Source organism: Periophthalmus magnuspinnatus, chromosome 3 (genome assembly GCF_009829125.3).
Source record: "Periophthalmus magnuspinnatus isolate fPerMag1 chromosome 3, fPerMag1.2.pri, whole genome shotgun sequence".
Taxonomy (NCBI): domain Eukaryota; kingdom Metazoa; phylum Chordata; class Actinopteri; order Gobiiformes; family Gobiidae; genus Periophthalmus; species Periophthalmus magnuspinnatus.
The window spans coordinates 21,946,094-21,966,074 of record NC_047128.1 but is presented as its reverse complement, the minus strand read 5'-3'; the positions used below and the strand labels follow the sequence as shown (position 1 = coordinate 21,966,074).

At 39.1% G+C, this 19,981-nt stretch overlaps 1 protein-coding gene across 2 annotated transcripts in view; it reads right to left on the bottom strand.

The window, feature by feature from the left end:
- The window catches only part of znf536 (zinc finger protein 536), a 294,307-nt gene that overhangs the window by 166,476 nt on the left and 107,850 nt on the right, over positions 1–19,981 (bottom strand). For both annotated transcript variants that reach the window (XM_055231159.1, XM_033985229.2), the window contains exon 4: positions 7,155–7,247. The gene's annotated coding sequence lies outside the window, so the exon portion shown is untranslated. The remainder of the gene's footprint in view (positions 1–7,154; positions 7,248–19,981) is intronic.

Genomic DNA, 19,981 nt, shown 5'->3' with positions numbered 1-19,981 from the left:
GTCGAAAGGCAAAGCTCTCGATTTACTGGTCAATCTATGTTCCTACGTTCACCTGTGGTCATGAGCTTTGGGTAATGGCCGAAAGGATAAGGTCGTGGATAAAGGTGGGTGAAATGAGTTTCCTCCACAGGTTGGACGCTCCCTTAGAGATAGAGTGAGGGGCTCGGTCACACGGGAGGAGCTCGGAGTAAACCATCAAGAGGTGGCAGCTGAAATGGCTCGGGCATCTGTTCCTGGACGCCTTCCTGGGGAGGTGTTCCTGGCATGTCCCACCGGGAGGAGTCCCTGGGGAAGAACCTGGACACACTGGAGGGACTAGGTCTCTCGGCTCGCCTTGGGGTCTTACGGGAGGAGCTGGAGGACGTGTCTGAGGTGAGGGAAGTCCCTGCTTAGGCTGCTGCCCCCGCGACCCGACCCCGGATAAACGGAAGAAAATGGATGGATTGATAGAAGTCTTAGAAGTATTTACTGCACAAATGTAGTTTATATGAGGGAAGTATTTAGTAGAGTACGGAGTGAAAACCAAATGTGTGTCACTGATGTTAGGACACACTTGATTCTGTGTATAAAATGAAGAGGCTGTAGCAAAGATATTAACTTACTTGTATAGTAGTAGTAGATACTCAATAACAATTTCAATACCACAATATAATAAAAAAAATGCTCTTTTTAAACACAAAATAGAGTACTTTATATATGTTACCATGTGGGCTTAAACTAGTTCAGATAAAGGTCAAACTTTGTCCTACTAATGCGATTCTTTTTAAATTTAAATTAGTATTTTTAGTATTGAGACAGATTCATGTGAATATTTAGTCGCCAGTATCCCCTCAATAGTTTTAGTAGTTGATAAAAAAGGTCTTAAACACAGAAACAGAGCTATGTAGTCTATGTGCGTATATCAGAACACTACTTGCTTTTACTTGAGTACACTTTTTCGTGACTATTTTTAACTTCAACAGTCGTACAAAAGTAGATCCAGGTTGGTGAATCAGATAGAACATTAGCTTGTAGTTGAAAGTGTTGTGCAAATGCAGTAATGTGTGCTGGAGGTTTGACGTCAGGCTGATGTTTGGGCTCAAGTGTGAACAGGTGCATGCACTTTACAGCTGATTCAGGCATGTTTAAATATCTGCACTTTGTATGGAGCAGCCCATATACCACAGGCTCAGGGGGTGTAGGTTTCTTTAAAACACCTGTCAACTCATCGGGGAATATTTCTTTAAGAGTACGTCTAAAATACAGTGGAAATATCTGGCTTTTAAGAAGTCAGTTTCTTTGTATATAATACAAATATATGTGGACAGCCAGGAGAAAGAGCTGTATTGTTATTATGCAATGTGGTACTGATATTGTACCGCTAAGTCTAACGATTATAACTCATTAAAGAGGCTGTTTTTCGATGCAAATGCAGCTTGAGACCACTGTGTGCTGTCCGCATCTAATTCTAAAGTGTTTTATCGCCGACAATCAGGAAGTGTAATGTTAGCATGCTAGTTATTGATGGCTTTACTGTGATGGCACGCTGCTCTGGTGTCTGAAAGTTGTGGAAAGCGCTTATAAACACATCGAGGTGAATAATAAGTTAGTTAGCATAAGGAAAGTGAGGAATAACTTTGAACCACAAAACAAACTTATATTTAACAACTTAATATTAATAATAATATAATATCAAAAATGTAAGCGATTACTGAATGCGTGCAGGTAGGGGCAGTGGTGGGTGAAGTACTCAGTTTTGTTACTTAAGTAGAAGTACAGATACAGAGGTAAAAGGTTACTCAAGTAAAAGTAAAGGTATCACATGAAAAAATCTACTTAAGTAAAAGTATTTAAGTACCTGTTTAAAGATGTACTTAAAGAGTGAAAAGTAAAAGTATTTCACAAGTGTTGTCCATTAAAATTAAAGTGTTAAATGTAGTGATTTTGATTAAAAATGATACATATTTTGGTCAACATCAGCAATACAAATCAGTTTCTTTATTTTTCTTATGAATTTTGTGCATTTACTTTAGTTTCACTTTAGTCAGGATGTTACCACGAACACGGTAAAAATAACCCCTCAAATCAAATGAAAAGTACTTGTTACTTTTCACGCCAGTTCAAAAACATACTGGAGTAGAAAGTACAGATACCTCCTCTCAAATGTAGTGAAGTAAAAGTAAAAAGCATCCACTGTAAAATGTACTTAAGTAAAGCAGAGACACTTTCCACACCCGAGGCCTTGACTGCTGTATACAACCATGCATACAAAGTCAGCCCATATCCAGCTTATCTCAGTGTGTTCTGCAGAGGAATCTCAGCTAATATTGTTTAAAATGAACAGAATGTAAAGTTTGCATTGCTGAGTATTGTCTGTGTAATGACAGCTGGCATTTAGGTCGCTAATCTGGATAAATGAGACTGGTGGAAAACGCTACTCCAAGTGTACACTTTCTTTTCAGTCGCTCGGCAACACACGGCTCTGTTATTTTGTTAGTTATATATTTTAGGATTGAAACCCAAATGTTGAGAAGCAGAGGTAACTTAAACCAGTGTGTTTAGTTTTTTAGAATGTGAAAAAAGTATATGTTTGACATTTGTGAGTTTAGGATTATTTAGACTTCAAATCCGAGAGGCATTTTGATGGAAGTCGCTACTAAAATATATATTAAAAAAACACTCCTTCTCCTATTTAAAGAGCCTGTATCTGACTTTTATTCCCATGCATGTGCGCAAAGTTTATCTTGCAGTACAGGCCTATGTGTACTACCTGTCGTCTAATACTGTTATACTGTACTATAATCAAGAAGTACGCGGTTAGAATGCTAGTTGTTGTGGTTGTTATTGCAATACCGTGACAGCAAAACTCTGCTCTGGCCTCTAAAAGTTGTGAAAAGCACTTATAAACTCATCGCTGTGAATAATTAGCACGCTCAGAATGCAGAATGTAAGTGAGGAATAACTTTGGACCACTGCGAACTATTTCAAATGGACTAGTTATTTTTTTATGTTAGATAGTAAAAATCAAATACAGCGCCTTTAATTTAAATCTGTTAGTTTTTACTGTCCTTTTATCAGAACTAAAATCTTTTCTCACACTCTACAGATCCATTTTGCAAAACAGTTTTCAAGAGGCACTGTGACCTTGCACCTATTTACAATCCAGAGGAATTTGATGCACTCGGCCTATGAACTATGCACCGTTCGACGCTCTCGTTTTATCTCAGAGTAGTGTTAAAACCACCGGTCGACTTCAAGCCTGTTTTTTATCAAAGCAAAAAGAAAAGTCTAGTCAAATCTGAAGCAGTGCCCCGGGCTGTCTGTCAACATCTGTTCCAGTGTGACTGTACAGAAGAGCTGAGTACAGGCGGGTCAGCTAAGCCCGCACAGACCAGGGGCAGATGAGGTGTGGTCTAACCCAGCCTGACCTCCTCTGTGTGTGGGGCAAAGGTGAAGCGTGACGATCATACAGCCAGACCTCATACAGGACTACGACTAATGAGTATTTTAATAGTCGACCAGTCCAATGATTATTACTTACAATGATGATTTTTACTTAAATACAATGTTTAAATATGACTGAAAGGTTTTTATTCTACACGCATCTCTCTTAATGTTAATTTTATGATGATTATTTATGTTTTGATTTGTTGTATTGTGATTTTAATGTCTTTCTTATTCTGTAAAGCACTTTGAGTTACTTATCATACAGATTGTGCTATACAAATAAACTTGCCTTTTCTACTTCATCAAGCAAATAAAGGATGACATATAGTGACTGAAGGCTTCAAACTTGCAAAATAGGGAAATTCCTCTAGTGAAGGTACCAGGACTAGCTCAAGATGAGATGGGTGAAGGCTGGGTCAAATGCAGAGGCCAAATTTCAATACGGGGACAATAAAGTGTAGCTTATTTTAACCTTAAATAGAGAATATTTACTCACAAAGTGCATTATAGTTGAAAATCTGTTTATTCTTTGACATAGCTGTTTTTGTTTTATTTCATTTTATTTTTAGAGAATTGTATTTTTTTATTTTTTAGAGTATTGTCCAGATGATTATTACGATTATCCAAATACTATTACGACTACCATTATTTTTATAGCCGTAATTAGTCGATTAATTGCTGCTGCCCTGCATTCCTTCTCCCTAACCCCTCTTCTCTTTTTCTACCACCCATTCCCCTAGTATCATTTTTTTATTTTTTATTTTTTTCTGTACTATGAATAAATTTAGTCTGTCCCGGACATGAAAATGTCAAATACCTAAAATACACCTAGGCTAAATAGCATATTAATTTTTAATGCCTGCTCATCCTATGCTGCTATTCTCATATCAGGCCTGTCTGCCAACAGCTGTTGCTGGCTCTCCGGCTGGGAATTTATCATCCATCTAGCTAAAGGAGGGAGCGAGCGAGAGAATAAAAAAAGATGGCACACATTGTTCTCAAGACAAGGAAGAAGGGGAGAGATGCATACACGTTTTCATGGATCCCCACCTCGCATTTACAACACCACCAACTCGCAACTTTTCTTACTTTGATATACGAGTGCGATTCAATTACTCTAATGCCAAACATAAATTGTTCCAGAATTTGCACCTTTTCTCCCGGCTGGTGATGCGCACCGGGCCCTCATACATAAAAGAGGAATAAGGAGCAGTGGTGACATTGACGCTGGAGGTAGTGACATTGGAGGAGGCGCGGAGGGAGGCGAGAGGCGACGCAACAAGCAGCCGGAGCGGGCGCTGAATGCCACCCATGTGTGTTTTTAGGTGGCATGTGGTGGATGATTATCATAGATTATCACAATCCAGATTGTTACAAGTTCTGTCGGCGCACATAGCAGCAGTGTAGTGTGGTGTGGTGTGTGGTGGTGTGTGTGTGTTGTGGTTTAAGAGAGTGCCTTTGGGGATAAGACTAAATGCTGGAGTGAATGACGAACAGTTGGAGTGTGTGCTAGCTCGTGTGCGGTCGCTGCTGTCTATGTAGTGTTTTATCCTTACTGTAAAAGAACCAAAAGCGACACAGTTTTGCAAATCAGATGTGGGCTATGTAAAGTTAGCGACAATCACTGATCCGAGGACTCCCAGACCAGAAAACCAAAACAAAGAATTAACATATGTGCATTCAAGACATCTGCTTACTCAAAGTTATGTGTAGACCAACTTCAGTGCGCTTCCTTTATTCTTGTATTTAGCAATAAACTACCACACGCATAGATCATGATTTTGCATTCTGTTCATTGTAAACTGCTATATTGATCTAAAACAACTTAATAATAGAAACAGGCCCATTGACTTTCTGCTCTCAAACACACATAAATCATCCCAAATGCAACTCTGACAAGGCGGGTGATGGAGGACACTATTATAGCATGGTTATAAAGAGCTTAAATTTGTATGTAATATGTCTATTTTAAACAATAATTCAGTTGTAAAGTAGTTTAAATTTCAATCCTGGTTTAGTTCTGATCCAACATGCAGCTTTCTCCTGGTTTTGACCCAATTTTGGCACATAGAACATGTCTTTTTCTCACTTTTAATCCTTTATTAGAATTTATTCACACAATTTATGTTCCAATTTAAGTACCTTTTATGGAAAGTACATCAAAAGTCAAATAATTTATGATAGTGCATGGTAATGTTATGGTTAAAGCAGACCTATTATGCAAAATTTCAGATCTTTTAACCATGTTGTTGTTGTTTCTGCTTCTCATTTACCCTCTTGAAGTTGCTTTTGTAGTGATTTGTGTATGTTTGAACAATCTTTAATCGCTTATTTTCAAGACGCCATATTGCCGATCAACCTCCATTTTCACTGCCACCGGTATACGCCCACTGTGACGTATTTACTTTGTTCTTAATCGGTGTTACATGAAGGATTCAGCAGCGTCACATAGTCATTTTGGTACAAATCAAGAAAAATCCACTACTTCTTAGCATGATCTGCAGCTCATATGAGGGGCTGACGTTTAGGGCGATGTCAGCTCACATTGGGCACTGCAGTTTTCCAACTTGTTTCTTTTATGAAGTCATTTTAGAAGAATATTGTAATTTAAAATGTGCAAATGATAACATAATGATCCACGGGTGTCATAGATTATAACTATACAGCAGACACAAGCACAATATGTCTTCTTTAAACTTGTACTTAAAATGTCAACTGTTCTTATTGCTTATTGCACATTTCGCTAAGATCTTGATGCAAAATGACAGTAGCTACTAACATAACGCCATCCTCTTCATGGACTAAACCAAAACATGGTGATTCTCAGAAGTAACCACTCTTTGGATCAGCTTACAGATCAATGGGAGCAGTCTATTCTCCAGTGAGAAGAAATCGTTTCACGTCCCAACTTACCTCCTGGACATTTTAACCCTATTAACACTTGAGCAAATGTATGTTTCTCTTCACTTTTTCTGTGTAGAGACGTTCACACGGCACAGAGATTTGCAGTTGGATGATTTCTGCTACTGACAGTGACACTACTGGTGTGTTCTTGGGCAAGGCATGTTACTCCCTTTGCCTGCAGTGCCAAATTGTGTGAATATATGTGAATATATATTGTAATGGAATATCCCTTATGTTAAATTGCATTAGTAGTGACTGTATTGTTTAAAGTGTACGTTTCCTAAACAGGTTCGAGCTTGAATTTATATCTTAATATCGGCATTTTGACCAATAAAGAAAAGAAATCGCCAATGGAACAAATATACCATTAAATTTTGAGGACTCATATTTTGTTTCACACTCTATTCCACCTTGTGATGTCATGAAGTAATACAGGAAGTGCCCAACTGTGTTTTCAAACTCCATCCGCATTCATTAGACTAATTTGGATCATTTCAAACCTGAAATTCTCCCAATCTCTGCTAAACAAAAGATAAAAGGCAGCTGTTAGCTTGAAAACTACCACTGCATGACATCACAAAGTGGAACAGAGCATTTTGAGCTTTGGACATGCAGACAGAATAATAATCAAGCATGTGTGAACGAAACAAAACGCAACTTCATGTACGTTTTGGAGGAAGTACAGGCAATTTTTAACGTAATATAGGACGTTTACATTTTTTAAAATCCCAACTAAGATTAATTGAAAGTATGTTTGTGTATCCTTGTGTGAATCCTGTTAATAATCTGCTCTGAAGGTGTTTTAAAATGCAGTGTGAACTTACCTTAACACGCCAACAGCATACTGGAGTGAAGCTGCCTGTTAGGATCGAGTGGGCCCTCTCAGTCACTCCTCTCTGGCTACTGCCGACGACCACCTGGAGAAGGCACAGAAAAGAGATGAATTAGAGTCGGTGTAGCGGTGGGAATCCAACCAGCAACCTTCTGGAATGATGCAATGATGTGAGGCAACAACTAGCTACACCATAGTACAATGAAATGCAGCTTTGTGTTGTTTTATTACACTACCTGGTTAAAGCAGAAGAAGAAAAAGTCGAGAATTCTGTTCATTGTTCGTCACAGGCGCAATAATATTCATTCAAAACAGTGTAGTTAAGCAAAGTTAATTATGGTACAGACAGACAGACAGCCTTGGTTCCATCGGTCTACCCCAGGGTAAGTGCGAAGTGAATGAATAATGCAATGTAAAGCGTCTTTGAGTGCCCTAAAAACCGCTGAACAAAATCAAACGTATAACCGAATGGATTTTTGGAGTCAAGAAAAGAGGAGGATTAGAGCTGGTAGAGATGACAATGAAATATAGACTTAAAGAAGAATACGAGGTAGGAAAGGGAAGAGGATAGGGAGGGGTCGATGTCAAGATGAAAATGTAACAAATTCAGACCCAGGATCCACTGCAGAGGTCAAGGCGACGCTGGCGAAAAAGGTTAAAGATGAAATCAAAGCCGTTGTGCTGCGGTGCCCGGAGGCTCAGCTGAAAACCTATCCCTCCCAGGCAAGGCCACGGCTGACGCGAGCCAGACAAGAAGCTAAATACTGCACGCCACTCGGGGATCTTTCATTTTCAACCGATCAATAAGGGCTTATATTTATCAGGGCCTCGGAGCAGCTGCCACATCTGACAACCTGCACTTCATTTTCGCACTCCTCCCTCCTCCTTCTTCTCGGGCGCTGACAACACACACCAAATTGAGACCCATCGACCATGAAAAGGGGCAAAGATCCGCGATTGCCATTAACCCCCCTCGTGTCCCCACCAGACCACCCGACACATACACACGCATAGACGCTCGGATGCCCTGGAGATACTATCCTGTTAAAGGTCTGCCCCCCTCCCTGCGTTAAAGAAACATGCCCGATCATTATGGGTTTGGCAAGGGTGGCCAATATCTCCGCCTTTGTTCGTCAAGCTGCCCAATGCCACCCCGGAACACTTAAGCGTGCATGTTTAGCAGTGCACACATGCTAGCGTTACAACCTGATTTGACTGCTGGGAAATTTACCTAAAAATGTCCCGAACATTATGAAAAGATAAAATTAGGTTTAAGGGGTTTGGGTTTTAAAATAACAGGCTAATCATCTGCACAACAATTTTAGCTGCAAGGCATTCTAAATAGATTATCGCAAGTCCATCTGTGTCATCATTGATTTATAAGGCATTAAGCTGCTCGGGGAAGAGATAGGGTCTGGCTTGCTTTGCCGTTAAAGGGGCATGTAGTCAAAATCAGGGGCGATGGAGCAACTGCCACTTGGAACGAACCTCCCCTTTAATCGGAAAATAGGACGGGCGTAGCGTTTTGTTGGGGTTGTTTTTTTTTTTTTTTCTCGAAATAGAAAGTATGAATCCCAAAAATTCAGCGTTTCCTTTTTGTTCGGCGATACAAAGAGACGGGGAGGAGGGGAGGAAGTACAGGAGGGGAAAAATATAACAAACACGCATGCACATACACACACACACACACACAAAAAAAAAAAAAAAAACAAGGGACATGATTAACATATGAATGCTATATGCAAATAGTGGGGAGAGAGCAGATGTTGTTGCATTTAATTGACCTATATGTGAATTGCATCCAAACCTTGCAGAGCGTTTTCGGGGCCCATTGACTACAGTGAGGAGAGTAGTGACTTTAGCACTGTTTAAATATAAAGACGCAATTAATGGAAAGAAGCAGTACACCTACATGAAGTATTAATAGTGTTGTTACGAAATGTTCTAACCCTATTTTGTGAGAGGTTTGATATAACGCTATTATGTTATTCCTATGTTTTGGAATAACCTTAAAGAGCCCATATTATTCTGTTTTCTGATCTATGTTATAATGTTGTTTCCTTGCCAAAAAAACCCCAAAAAACATACGTGTAGTTGTGTTTTGTTTCATTCACACATGTTAAACGCACAAATCCTTCGTATTTAGGCTGAGCTCTTCCCTCGCACGGAAAGCACTCCGTTCCACCTTGCGATGTCATGTCAAACGGCAAACAGGAAGTGCTCCATTGTGTTTTTAAACTCCATACGCTTTCACTAAAATCGTTTGGATGATTTTAGCTCAGGAACTGCCAATCTCAACTGAATAAAACGTAAAAGACAGCTGAAAACGACCACAACGTGACATCACAAGGTGGAACGGAGCATTCTGGAGCGTAGACTAATGATGCAAGATTAGTCAAACATGTGTGAATGAAGCAAAACACAACTCCAGGTGTGTTTTTGAGGAGGTAATAACATTTTAACATGGTTTAAAGCTCATAAGAGTATATTTTGCGTAATATAGGACCTTTAACTTCACTATTTCATGCTATCAAACTTATAAATAATGAATATGAAAAAGAAAATATACGTAATTTGGTATTTGTTGCAGTTGATACAGGCAGTAGGTGCAAAGTTTAAATGAGGTTCAAATGTTAGGTGTTTGGGATTAGCGAGACATGTTTTGTAGTGGAGGCGCTAAGATAATTGGAGGTATATGGATTTTAAAAATGTAGCGGAGCACTTCTCATAGATGGAGTGCACCACCTCGTGACATCAGCAGGTGAAACTTTAAAAAGAGATGAGAGAACATGCAAACTCAACAGAGAAAAGCCCCATTCAAAGCAAAAATCTAGAAGAGAGCTAACCACTGTGCCATCATTTCACAAGAGTAAACACATTTTTTTCAACCAATTTGAACTAAGCTAGCTAGTGTTTTTTATGACTTTGGAGATTTTGTGCTAGAAAAGTTGTCATCACACTCAAAACACTACCATACACTAGCTGAAACATAGCCAGCGCTACTTATTTCCTGGTGTTAAAGTCAATCCACTACCTGCTCTAACTAGAAGATGTGAAATAGTCGCCACATTTCTAGGTTATCGCTACAACGCCGCTTGCGGTTTAAATGAGTTAACGATTGCTACTCGCTCCGTGCTGTTTCTAGTGGTAGCAGGTAGGTGTATTTTAACAACATCTATTTTGGCAGTTCTGAACCACACCACCAAACCTGGGACAATAACACTTCCACTCACCGAAATGCGTCCTGCTGCCAACGAAGACTTAACTAATTAGTCAAACGTGAAATATCTTTGTTTTTGTAGTGCTTAAGTGCAAATACTAAGACTAAGTTGCAGTAACAGTTATAGCAGTAACATTTTAGTGAGTTTATTGTGATCAAATCCTGGTTTTAACTTGAATTGTGTTACTGCCGCTCATTTGCATATATGCATAATTAAGGCTTTGACGAGTGCTGCTCATTGTAAATTAGTATTTTTTTTCTTGGCAGCATGGGGTATGGAGAAGTTCAGTGTGAATTAACATGTTATTATTTATTATTATTTTATTTTTTTGTCACTTGCATCGCAGCGTGAGTGACACCTGCGCCACACGCTGGTTTGGTTTAGTGTAACAGTAGAGTGTCTGCACGGCAACCAAAAAACTCCAAGAGGAAAAAATATATATATGAATGTAAAGTTATAGATTTGAAATAGTAACTACAAAAAAAATGGCGTTTTTACTGACAAGTATTGTGATTCGATGTGCGCTGTATGTTTAAAAAGTAGGATTTCCTTAGCATTAACATTTGAAGTCAGATTGAAATATGCTGAAACTGCTGAACTATTACACGAATTCCCTGCATTTAAAAACCTGTTTGTAGAGATCTAAACTATTGGGACAACTAAATTATTCTATAAAACAATATTTTATTTTATTTTTATTTATTTATTTATTTTTTAGAACAATGTTAGTAATTCACAAAATAAATCATGCTCTAAAAAGCAAAGCGTAAACCGTTTTCTCAGTTCCAAACCCGTTGCTAAAATATAGTCAAACTCCTCTTCACTTCTGAAAAAGCGGTTCGAAAGCTGTGCACATCCCTAAAAATCCATGCATGTGAATACTAGCAATGTGCCGAATGGTTTGTAAAAGCTAGGCATGAGTTACATAGATTTGAATACCCACTTCCTCCTTTCATAATGTAAAAATCAGCTATCTGGCTTTAGCAGAACACAATTTATACACAAAACTATTACATTAAAAGATACCAAAATGACACAGTTGAATGCTATACTCAATGCTAACGTTTTAATCTAGCTACAAAAAAAAAATCCCTTTATCATTTTCAAAATAAAAGCATGACTAAAAGAGTTGAAAAATGAATTTGCCCCTCTACATTACACTATTATTACCCCCTTTAACAGACTACGATACCAAACATTAATCCTCTCCTTGGTTATAGTATCTGATGAATCTTTGCTTAAATAACACTGGGACAACTTACTCCTCACACAAGTTGGGCCGGATGCCAAGGCCCAGATGGATACTCCGGTCCACTCTCATACTTTATCAACCCACTGAGTAGATGTAGTGGAGCAGGTAGAGACGCACACACTCCTCCTCAGAACAGAACAGAATGGGAGGAGAAGGAGAGAAAGCATTCACGCATTCTAGCCCGCGCTGTTTGCATGAGTGAGCCATGAAAAACACAGATGCTATTTTCATCTGGGCCTCTCTTTCTCATTTTTTGTCGTTTTCTTTTTTCTTTTTTTTCGTCTTATTCCCAATCCCTCGCTTCCCTTACATCACCCCTCCTCCTGCTCCTTCTTGGGGAATGTCATTAAATTGTATTAAATAGCCTTTTGTCCAGGGGGCACGGACCACCCGATATATGATAATACATTAAGGCCCCAGTGTAGCAGCCAGTGAGCCGAGACCATCTTAAGAACAAGTCTAGTGTGTGTGGAGTGTGTGTGTGTGTGTGTGTGTGTGTGTGTGCGCTAAAAAAGTGTGGTAAAAAAGCAGAGTAACGGGATTTTTTAAATACTGGGGTCTATCTGGTGTAGACCTGGTTTAGTTCTGATTTTTGAAAAGAAATTGTTCAAGCAACCTTTCTTTCTGTACTAAATTATGAAGATATATATACGTGCAGACCTTTAGATATACTCAGCCTTCGTTTCATACCAGATGATGAAGTTAAATCCCATCACTGTACACAAAAAAAAAGTAAGTTGACCCTCACTATCTGTCAGAAAAGAACAACACTGTTTCACATTTATTTATAACGAACTACCACTTGTTTATTGCCACTTTTAATACAAGATTGCATGACTTTTCTATGTCTTAAAACTGTCCAAACTTTAAAAAAAAAAAAGGTTTTGGTTATTTTGCCTCCCAAAAATGGAACAGTTTTGCATTTCAGTGACATGCAAAACTGGATACACTGGTGCCACAAATGCACTTTAATAATCTGGTGATAAACATTTATAATCATACTTAAATGGGACTATGTAGTTATATGTTTGTTTATGCTTGTTTATATTGTTCTGTCTTTTAACAGGGTGGCTATAAAATACAGAGTCTGGTCATTGGGTTCTCCCTGTATAAATAAAGATAAATGAAAAAATATTTGGAGCTAGTTTAGTACTTGTTTAAAGCTGGTTAGTTATGTAGAAATTTGGTGCAAAACCTGTTTATCTGACATTTTTAGTGGGGTTAGACTATTAACTTCATCATCTGACTGGCGAAACGTATCTTGTTTTTGCTTTTATGTGCAAATATGTTGTCTAGTTAGTATTTTTATTTTTTTTATCTGTAGATGTCCCATGTGAAATGTGTTCCTGCTCCCCTCACCTCGCCTTAGTTCAGACTCACCTGTGCTCTCTGGTGTTCTTCTGTCAGACCAAAGCTGGCACTAACATAGACAACATTTAGTGGTTACGTGGATCTAATTCCAAATGGTAGCTTTAAGGTTTAATTTTGGCTTAAACCTCATGTAGCCCTGGTCTACTTCTGGCAAAACATGACGTAGTCTTGGTAAAGTCCTGTTAGATCCTATCTGATGCAATCCACATTTTGGCCTGGTCCTGGTTGAGTTGTTTAGACCTGGTTTTGCCTCGGTTTACTTGGGCCTGGTTTAGCTCTGGTTTAGCTTTGGTGTGTGTTTGTTTTCCCCCGTTCACTCTTGGTTCAGATCAGATTTACATCATCCTGGATTAGTCATTCCTTTCCTCGTAAACCAACAAGAAAACCGCTCTAGCCCCAACCATCTACGACCTCTACTACACAGTTAAAAGACATAAGGACATGCTCGGGTATTGGAAACAGAACGACTGAAAACGAAGAGGGGAGGGGATGTGTTGACTAGCTTCGACTGGCTCCGTGCTCGGTGGCTCCCTAACAACTGTGACACATACTAATAGAAACATACCTAATAAATTACAAGCTTTCAGGGTCTGGCAAGCTGACATTTCGTGGGACAATCTCATATCTGCTACTGCGGGCAAAGTGGAGGGCCTGCCTGAACCAAATTGCATCACACGGAGATGCCAGAGGATTAGCATAAAAATTAACACTTAAATTTCGGCATATTGTCAACCCCACTCGCGCACCGGCTGCCTCACAACAATCAATTCCTCTTAGAAATCTGATTAGTTTCCATGACGTTTATTATCCCGGTCGTGTCTGCCTGCCTCCTTGATACCATAGCCCTGTTCCATAGCCCCCTCCTCTTCCTCCCTCCTCTTCCTCCCCCTACCCCACTCGCTCGCTCGCTCGCAGACTACTGGCATATCTAAAGCCTGCCCGATTGTTTAAACAGAATGAAGAAAATATATGTATCGATAGGTGCGGCATTCCTTGTGACAAATGGTGTTAAAATCTCATCCCGCCACCGAGAAATTTCAGCGCTATCTAATGTTTCCGTGCGTTGCCAGATATGTACAGTGGATTTGTCGCGTGGAGAAATATACGCGGGATGTGATGTGAAATTATGTTTGGGTAAAAAGGGTTTAATTTACAGGCCAGGAGTGAGTTCGGCGAGGTAGATGCTCGGATGCGAAGTTGGAAGTGAGGTGTTAAGTGTAAGTCACGCTAACGAAAGAGCGACTGATTCAAATCGTGTCTGAGCACATACTGTTGTTGTGTCTTTGAGCAAAACGCACGTGATTCATGACCAATTGTTTTGTCTACTGTATAATAATTATGTTTTTTTTTTGTTTTTTTCACTGAATTAGTTTACAGTCCCTAACAGAGAAATCCTGGTTATCTTTGCCTATGTCTTCAGAGGTATAATACTCCCTACAACAGAAGCATAGCCAGAATGGACTGCACTAGACTGTCGTAGTGTCTTGAGGGTTCATGTCTCTACACGCTGGGTCTTGTACTTACGGTAAATAAACTTCTCCTTCGTTAAAACTCCAGCGTCAACTCTTGGGCTACTACTATTTTTTCTACAAAAGTCCCAAACTGACTCTCAAAATTGGGATTCTAGCTTGTATTTTATTTTACTATGTCGTCGTTCCCTATATGTTGTTTCTTTTTCTTTTTCAAATCTATATAGTTGTGAATAATAAGTAATCATTTGTTCATTGCAATAGTTCACTGCATATGTGATCCCTTCTTTACTGCGTGATTTGTTGAACGGTAACGCAAAAATATGACATTTTTTCCCTCTATTTTTGCTCAATCAATTTTTAAATTTGATTAAAATCACATAACATGCATCCCAATCTTGATTTCATTACAACTTGGGCCACTAATCCCGTTCTGACAACTGCATAAAACACAAATCCTTACATAACTACTTTTTCCATTGATTTGCGCCTATTGATCAAGTCTACCTTCTGCTACGTACTTTTATGATACAATATAAGAAAGTAGTATCATGTAACATATATTAGTTGTATTCAAGAGTTTGATTCTCTGCAAAAAAAAAAAAAAAAAAAAAAAATCCATAAAGTCATTGTGCTGTTATGTACTTGAAGTTACCGTAGCAACAATAAACAGCAACAGCGCATGATATTTTAAGCTATTGTTGATACGTTTACATTCTCGGGGCCGTAAATTCTGCGTATTTATAATCAAACGCCAAGCTCGTTTTGATGCATCTTAATTTTAACCGCTCCTCCTCAAAAGTGAAGTCACATCAACCCCAAACGATCACTAAAGCTTTATGTTTACAAGAAGAGGACGAATGGAAGAGAGATTGAGCTAGGGGAATTCTCGCAATAAAATATTTGTCAATAACACCATTTTTATTTTTTTCGCGGAGGCGTATTGCACAAGTATGTAGTTAATTTCAAGCACACGAGCTCACGTTGGGTGGTTTTGGTTAAGATTCGTGATTGTTTAGACAAATGGTGGTTCATCGCATCCAGATGTCTTTAAGCTGTGCTCCAGAGCTTTTGCGAGGCACAGGCAGAATGTATACAAACATCTCCCCATAACTGCATTCCTCATCTGGACCGGCAAACGTCAGCGCCTTCCTCTCCATGCTACTGGACCACTGCTCCAGAGGTGGTGCTAAAAAAAGTAAGGATTAAGATTTACGTGGGAATGTCAAAGTTTGAGTGTAAAAAGTGACTTACAGTGCATTTTGAGAATAGTATTTTTTTTTTTCAAGAGATTTAATACCCGGAAAGCGTCGGGTTATTCTCTTAAACATTCCAGCTGTGCATTGCGTTGCATCGTCGACATTCCTTAATTTTAACAGCTAGTTGCACAATTTCTGTAAAGTCGAGTAGCATATTGTTCTGTATTATTAGCTTTGTTAGTTGTTGACAGGCGCTATTAACCATGCAGCCAAAGGGAGGTGTTCTTAATAGTTAGCATTAGCAAAAAAACGTCTTTAAAGCTATGTATGCTAAGGTCTAGTAGATCGCAGATTATTAATGTGCGGAAAAAAGCCTAAAAAAGAAGCAACGCAACACAACTGTAGTGATCAGTTGGCGTGTTGAGTGTTTGTCCACTGATCCGAAGGTTGGCGGTTCGAATCCTGCTCCCGACATAAACATCATTGGTCAAGCGGTTATATCCACTGTCCTTGGGCAAGACACTTAACCTACCTTACCCCCATTGTCTGTGAACACTGGTGTATGTATATGTGCACGAGTGGTTACTTGATGTAAGATTTTTATTTATTTATTTATTTATTTATTTATTTATTTATTTGTATTTTCATATTTTTATATCATTTTTTTTCATATATTATTTTATTTCATTTTTACAGGTTTATAGTGTACTAAGAGTAATTGCAAATAATAATATAATAATAATGTATATAATGCAAAAATAAAATAATAATAATAATAATAATAATAATAATAATAATAATAATAATAATAATAATAATAATAACATATTCTTGGTCAAAAATGTACTAATAATTATATTTCATTTTGCTGTTTGTTATAATGTCTTTAGACTTCATTCATTTTTAAAAGAAAAATGGGAAAGCTTAAGATCTGTTCAAATTACGAGCCATTTCTAAGTAAACAACACAAACTCCCAAACTTTACACTTCACCAATCCCAGCTGTAGTGAATGATGAGGTTGTACCATTGGCACGTCCCTTTAACACCCCCACCGTCCCGTACACCAGCAGGACCCGTCCACGCACCCGCCCACATCCCAGAAAGGTACGAGGAATCTGCCTTCTGATGTTCTAAGTGGATAACAACCGATCCCGCTACGCCACTGCAGAGACATAATTCGACCCAGCTACCAGCGCTCCCCCCCCTCCCCCTCGCTCTCCCCCCACCCCTCTCCCCCCTTTCTTATGTTAACACCGAGGGCCACACACAGAACAAACTTAAACCCCGCGCTACAAGCTACGCTAACCATGTCCGCGCGCAGTAACTTAAACGGATTCACGTCTTTGTAACTGTCGGCTATTTGATTCTCTTCTGCGGATAAGTTGAGACGATTGGCAGACAGGGTCGTCCCCCAGTTAGGAGGGGCGGACCGGAGCAGTGCCGTGTAGTCCGGTAATAGGTCGAAGCTCAAAATATAAAGGTAAAAGTATGATAGTATGGGTTTACGTTGAAAATATTTGCGAGTCTTTAACATTTTTGAACGGTGTAACGTGTTGCTTTAACATTTAAAACAATGAGCTCTGGGTGGTATTAGCTGGATGTATACACTCAGAGAAAAGCCTTATAACGTAACAACAATGAGCTGCTGATAAGAGGCACGCAACTTATAAAAAGAAAACCAAGTAGTACTTTACTTTAACATGTGTACAGTGTTTTGAAGTAAATTTGGGTATACTTTGCTGACTGAAGCGTTGTGTGTAACAGTTTAAATGGTTTGAGTAGGGTACCAAAAAAGAAATAAATAAAAATACTATTATTTGAGTATATATTTGGTATTTGGGTCACAACTTTTAAAGGTACTCTACTCTTACTGCACAATATACTGCACAACAGAGGTGGAAAGTAACAAAGTACAAGTAGTGAAGTACTGTACATAAGTCAAATATATGTATAGTACATTTTATAGTGGATACTTTTTACTTTTACTTCACTACATTTGAGAGCAGGTATCTGTACTTTCTACTCCAGTACATTTTTTAACTGGACTGAAAAGTAAAAAGTACTTTTCATATGTTTTGAGGGGTTATTTTTACCATGTTTGCGGTAACATCCTGACTAAATGTTTCGAGTTCAACAGTTTTGACTTTGAGAAAACAAAAATAAATTTTAAAAAATTCATATAAAAAATTAAGAAATTGATTTGTATTGCCACTGTATCATTTTTATAATTAATATCACTACAGTTACTGCTTAATAAATGTGTGAAATACTTTTACTTTTTTCCTCTTAAAGTACATTTTTTAAACGGGTACTTTCATACTTTCACTCAAGTAGATTTTTCATGTGATACTTTTACCTGAGCAACTTTTTACTTCCGTATCTGTACTTTTACTTAACAAAATCGAGTACTTCATCCACCACTACTGCACAAACACATCTGCTTAGCATCAATACTGGCTGGCGCAATGACCGATATTTGATAAAATTAGTTTTTTAAAGTGAAAACATAAATAGAGCAGATCTGACTCATGATATTCTTAGGCTTGGGTTGTCTCGATTTCGTCTAAGTTTTTATTTTGTCACAGTTAGACTAGTAAACGGATCTAATTTTCCTGTTTTATTTCAACAGAACTTATTGTGCTGAAAAGCGTATTAAGATACTGTAAAAATATTATCCCAAAACAAAACCGCTTCCTCTTCATGATACTATACTCTTACTGGAGCACATTTTGCCAACTCTACCAACTTTTAAGGCTGATCATTTGGGTTTACGCAACAAAACCCAACCACAAACGCAAGCCTTATAAAACTTTACCTTTAACTGAATCATAGCCGCAAGGAAAACAACTCAACAATTATTTTTAAACGGTTTGCAGTGGTCCAAAGTCCTTCCTCGCTTACACCTTATGCATTCCGAGCATCTTAATAATTCACCGCAATGGCTTTATAGGCGCTTTTCACATTTCACGGTAAAGCTAACAACAACTAGCATGCTAACACACACTTTTTCATCCCCTTGAGAGCCTGTTTTTACAATATATCTACGGGACAAGAGGTTTAAATTGACTCTTACGATAAAAACGTGTCTTATATCTCCTGAGAACTCCTAGTTTTTGTAATGGAAAAAGTCTGAAACAGTTACAAGAATGGGGTGTGAATTTTGGGGGAAGGGGGCACCCATACTCTTACAATGCCTTTAAAGCATATTAGTTTTCAGGGCCGAGTTTGAAGAATAATAAACTGGTGCTTAACGGGCCTATTTTCTCTGTTGGTTAATGCCTCGGCGCAGCAGTGAGGCAGGAGGGCGAACGGGCGGGGGCGAGAGAATTCATAAGTCTTTAAATGCAGAGTAAACACTGCTTTCTTTGTTGATTGTACTGCGCTGTTGTGTTTTGTAGATTTTTCTTTCTCTCCACCCGTCTCTCCGTCTTTCGCTCGCTCCCCGAGTCTCTAGTTCTATCTCTCGCTCGCTTTGTCCCTTGCGTTGTTTCTCTCCGTCTCTCCTTGTGCCTCTCTTAGCTAATCGCCCGCTTTTTTTCCTCCCTCTCGCTGTTTATAGTTGGCCCCAGTCTCTCTCTTTCTCTTGCTTACTCGCTCCATCTCTTCCTCCTTCTGTATCCCCCCGATATCTCACACTTCCTGTCCATCTCTCTCCTATTTCTCGCCTTCTTCCTCTATCTCTCTCCCCAAATCTCTCTCTGCCCCCTGCTTTCTGTCCATCTCCCCTTTCATTCCCCCCTCCTTCTTCTATCTCTCCCCCTTTACATCCCTCCATCTCTTCCCCTAGTCTCTCCCTCTTTCACTAATCTCTCATTCTATCTATCTCGCTTGCTCTCTCCCAGTTTCTCACTCGCTCTCCACTTTTCTCTCCATCCCTCCTTCTGTCTCCCCCACTCTCCATCTCTCTCTCTTTCTATATCTCTCCTCCAAATCTCTCCTTCCTTTTTCCTCTCCATCCTTCCTTTTATCTTGCCCGTGCTCTCCCAGACTCTCACTCTCTCTCCCATTTTGTCTCCACCCCTCCTTCTATCTTCCCCACTCTCTCATCTCTCTCATCCCTCCTTCTGTCTTTCTTACTTTCTCCCAGTCTCTCTCTTCCTCTTTTTCTCCAACACTCCGTCTATCTCTCTTACTTTCTCCCAGTCTTTCACTCTGTCCATCTTTCTCTACATCCCTCCTTCCATCTCTCACTCTCTCTCCCTTTTACTCTCCATCCCTCCTTCCATCTCTCTTACTTTCTCCCAGTCTCTCTCTCCCTCTTTTTCTCCGACCCTCCTTCTATCTCGCTTACTTTCTCCCAGTCTTT